Raw genomic sequence first — 4,582 nt, forward strand, 5'->3', positions numbered from 1 at the left:
AACATTAAAAATTTTTCGAATACTTAGACAAATCAAAACAATTTATTTCATTATTCCTTATAAAACTGCCCACCTGTGTCATAGTCACTAAATAAATCATAACTCGAGTAAAAAAACTCAAAATTTAAATTCGTGAATTTTCCCTGAAACTAGACTCATATATCTTCTTCGTAATTGTTTTCTAGGATTTTTGGTCCAGCCAATTAGTACAGTTTATTATTAAAGTTTCCCCTATTGCACTATTCGACTACTCTGACCTCTCCTCACTACAATTTTCTCCCTGTACAGAATTCAAAATACCATGTTGTTTGTCACTCTTGAAAGTAGATTCATTAAGGAATCTAGAAATATAAACTATAACTCCTAATTCTTTTTCTACAATTTTTAGTGAATTTATAAAGTCAGAATAGGGGATTCAGAAATCGCTCTAACCCTGTCTCACTAAAATTCAAATATCTCTTAATATACACTTCTTTTGTTTACTCTGTTTCTTTCATATGAAAATAGACTCAATAAGATTTAATTCTATATCTCATTCATCACCTAATTTCATTTCTACTGTTCTTGGTGATTTTTCAAGATCACATCACTGCTGCTGTTCAATACTGCTTTAATGCTAATTTCACTTTTTCATGATTTCTTTTTATTAATAATCATTTAGGCATACATAGCACCGAAACATGTTCTTCATTAGTAGTTTCAATAGCTAATCATTATCAAATATTTACATACCATTGTTTAGCCATATCATAAGTACATACACACAAAATGGCTAAGTCCCTATACATGCCATAAACTAGAACGTTTGTAAACGAAGATACCCATTTGGTAACTTGATAGTCGATAGTGTGAAGTGATCTCAGACGACCTCCAACCCGAGCTTGCTTTTAAGTACTCTGAAACATGGGAAAGTGAAAGAAATAAGCTTATAAAGTTTAGTAAGTTCACATGTAAAATAATAAGCGTTAGCAATCAATTTAGCTTACTACTATGTTGTCATAATTTGCTTAAATAATGTTTAGTTCTTACTTTCCCATCTTACTCATCGGTAACCTTACCAAAGGCTCAGAATACAAAAGGAACCTTACTTAATAGCTTGCTTACATACCTGCAACATCTCACTTAACACATGAGTACTCTTTCATAATATAGGCATATTACCAATCATGTCATAAAGTTTCACAAGCATAACTAAAAACTCATCACTTACTTAATACTTGATAATCTCAATTACTTACAATCTCAATATTAAATAAGCCTTGAATGCATACCTATACTCTTTCTTCATGTTCTCACCTTGTTTTTTCTTTGGCTTACTCTTTGGATTGCTCGAGAACCTTTTCCTTTTTGAACTTACCATTGCCATGTCTTGACATGGTCTTACGTGGTATCCTTGCCTTATGAACTCACCAATACCATGCCTTGGCATGGTCTCACATGGGACCTTTGCCTTATAGTAACTCATCAATGGCATGTCTTGACATGGTCTTACATGATTTACTTTCCTTATAGAACTTATCAATGCCATGCCTTGGTATGGTCTTACATGATAACCTTATCTTACCAAATGCCATGTTCCAAAGATGGTCTTACATGGTATCCTTGTCTTACAAAATGCCATGTTCCAAACATGGTCTTACATGGTATCCTTGTCTTAGTGCCAATGCCACATCTTGATGTGGTCTTACATGGAGTTCTTAATCAATGCTGATGCCATGTCTTGACATGGTCTTACACGGGATCCTTGCCTTACCAATGCCATGTCTTGACATGGTCTTACATGGTATCCTTAACCGTCAATTCCTCCTCAAATGCCATGTTATGAACATGGAAATTTCCGTTAATTCTTCCTTAATTGCCATGGTACAACCATGGACTTTGAGATATCAATACCTTGTCAAGTCATAGCTGAAACATACTTGCTCAAATTCTCAAGGTTAGTCGCATAACTCAATAATAACAATACTAATAACAATAATTGCATAATAATAAAATGCTACTCAACTTACATACTTACATTCTCAATCTCATCATATCATCAACTTAACTTATTCTCATCAAACTATGCTAGTCAATACCTTCTTGTTATCATACAAAGCCATAATACAAAATATGGTCTTACATATAAATTATACAAGTTCTCTTTCCAATATTGAATTATTATCGAACATTAATCATTATATTTGAAACTCAATACTAAAGTATTTATGGCCAAAGTATCAATTTATCATTCAAATATGCATAATTAAATGTTTATTAAACATATGAACTTACCTCGACACCAGAGCGACCATTTTACCAACTTTCTCAATTTTTAGTTTTTCTCCCGTTCTAGGTCCAAATCTCACTTTCCGTGATCTAAAACATCATATTTCACTTATTTAATTAATGTACTATTCAAAACATTCCCTAACTTATACTTTGGCAAAATTATAATTTTGCCCTAAGACTCGAAAATTAAAATTTATCCATTTTTCTTATTTTTTATGACATGATGAGCATTGTTCCCTTTTATGGCAACATCAAATTCCCACTCTATCATGTACTTATGAACATTAGGTATTTTTACCGATTATGTCGTTTTACTCGTTTTCACTTAAAATCCCTTAGCAAAAGTTGTTTAACATAATTTCAAGCTTCATATTCTACCATAAAGCATCAAAATAAACACATTTAACCTATGGGTATTTTTCCAAATATGAACCCTAGCATGAATTATTGCTAGAATAAGCTAAATCAAGTTACCAGGACTCAAAAAACGTAAAGAACATTAAAACGAGGCTAGAACGGACTTACTATTGAGCTTGGAAAGCTTGGAACCCTAACCATGGCTTCCCCCATGCTATATTCAGCCTCCATGAAGAAGATGGACCAATTTTGGCTCTATTTTCCCTTTTTAATTCTTTTAATTGCTAAATGACCAAAATGCCCTTAAAGGCTTTTCTTTCAAATTTGTCCTATTCTTGCCCATTTTTGTCCAAACTTAAATATAATGGTCTAATTGCTAAATAAGGACCTCCAATTTAAGAACCCATTTCAATTAAATCCCCTTTATTGTCTAGAACACACATTTTGCTAATTTTACAATTTAGTCCTAATTATCAAATTAGGCACTCATACATAAAATTTCTTCACGAAATTTTCACACAATTATTCAATCAATGAATAAACCTTAAAAATTAATTGGAATAAATTTTGTTTGACGTTGGATTCGTGGTTTCGCAACCATTATTTCGTTTAGGCCCTATTTCGGGATGTTACATCCTTACGGTCTATTTCGAAGTTCTGTAGCTAACTGACCTACTTGGTTCTCCAAATTTTTAGTTTTGCTTCTTGAATTTGGATTAAGGCGTCATTCTTCACCATGTACGCCTTAAAAAATTCTCCAAATTATTGGACGGTTCATCTTGTGGTTGTTTCTGAACTTGTTGATTAAACCCTTGGGGTTAATTTGATCTATGTTGCATGTAGTTGTTGTTCGGTCCTCCCCCTTGGTTACTACAAGAAAAGTTTGGATGGTTTTTCCAGGAATGATTATAGAATTTGAATCGTGTTCCTTGTCCACTTCTATTCTGGTATTGATCCCCTACGTAGTAAACAAACTTAGAATTTGATGGACAATTGACCATCCCTAAAATATACATAGGAAATAACATGAAAGTGACTCTGTGGCTAAGCTGCAACATGATTTAAACCATTAGTAGTAAACTATTTCAATATTGAAAAGATAGATGATACCTAATCTAAGAGTGAAGTGAGGGCATCTACTTCATGCACTTCGGCTACTCGTCTTCCTAAAGCTGCTCAAATTTTTGGCAATTCATAGTTGTAACTGGATATTCTCTCGATGATTTCATAAGCCTCATTATAAGACTTTGATAAAAGAGCCCCATTTTTAGAAGCATCTACCACCAACCTTTTGTGTGCATTGAGACCATTATAAAATGTCTCCAACTGGATGCAATATAGAATACCGTGGTGAGGGTATATATGAAGTAACTCCTTGAATCTTTCCCATGCCTTGTATAAGGATTCATCATCCATTTGTTGAAAAGTGGTGATCTCATTTCATAGCTTAGCATTTTTGCAAGGTGGGAAACACTTTACCAGAAAGCGTTCAGCTAATTCTTGCCAATTAAAAATTGAATGTGGTGGTAATGAATTAAGCCATGCTTACGCTCAATCTCACAATGAGTATGGAAGCAACTTCAACCTCAATGTGTCTTCAGTTACACCAGCTATCTTGAAGGAATCATTCACCTCCATGAACAATCAAAGGTGAAGGTGTGGATCTTCTGTGGGCATTCCACTAAACTAACCATTGTTTGAAGCATTTGAAACATCATATGCTTCAATTCAAACCGTGGTACCTCGATCTATGGTCTCCTAACTCCCAGATTAAGTTCATAAAATGGGGCACATAATATTGCCTTATAACTCGATCCCCATCATCAACAATAAGGGTAGAATTACAAGCATTAATGGCTCCATTTCTTAGAACATCATCTTGATTCTCAAGTCCATTTCTACGGCTTGTCTATGAGCTAGTATTTCTTGTCTTTTTTGTCAAAGTGTCTGCTCG

The 4,582-nt window shown here is 33.8% G+C and overlaps 1 non-coding gene across 1 annotated transcript; it reads left to right on the forward strand.

Moving 5' to 3' along the window:
• The first annotated feature begins 3,970 nt into the window (after positions 1-3,970).
• LOC128289962 (small nucleolar RNA R71) lies at positions 3,971-4,077 on the forward strand. The gene has a single exon (XR_008279602.1). It is a non-coding gene; the product is annotated as a small nucleolar RNA R71 (small nucleolar RNA).
• The last annotated feature ends 505 nt before the right edge of the window (positions 4,078-4,582 follow it).

This window comes from Gossypium arboreum, chromosome 2 (assembly GCF_025698485.1).
Source record: "Gossypium arboreum isolate Shixiya-1 chromosome 2, ASM2569848v2, whole genome shotgun sequence".
In the NCBI taxonomy this organism is placed as follows: domain Eukaryota; kingdom Viridiplantae; phylum Streptophyta; class Magnoliopsida; order Malvales; family Malvaceae; genus Gossypium; species Gossypium arboreum.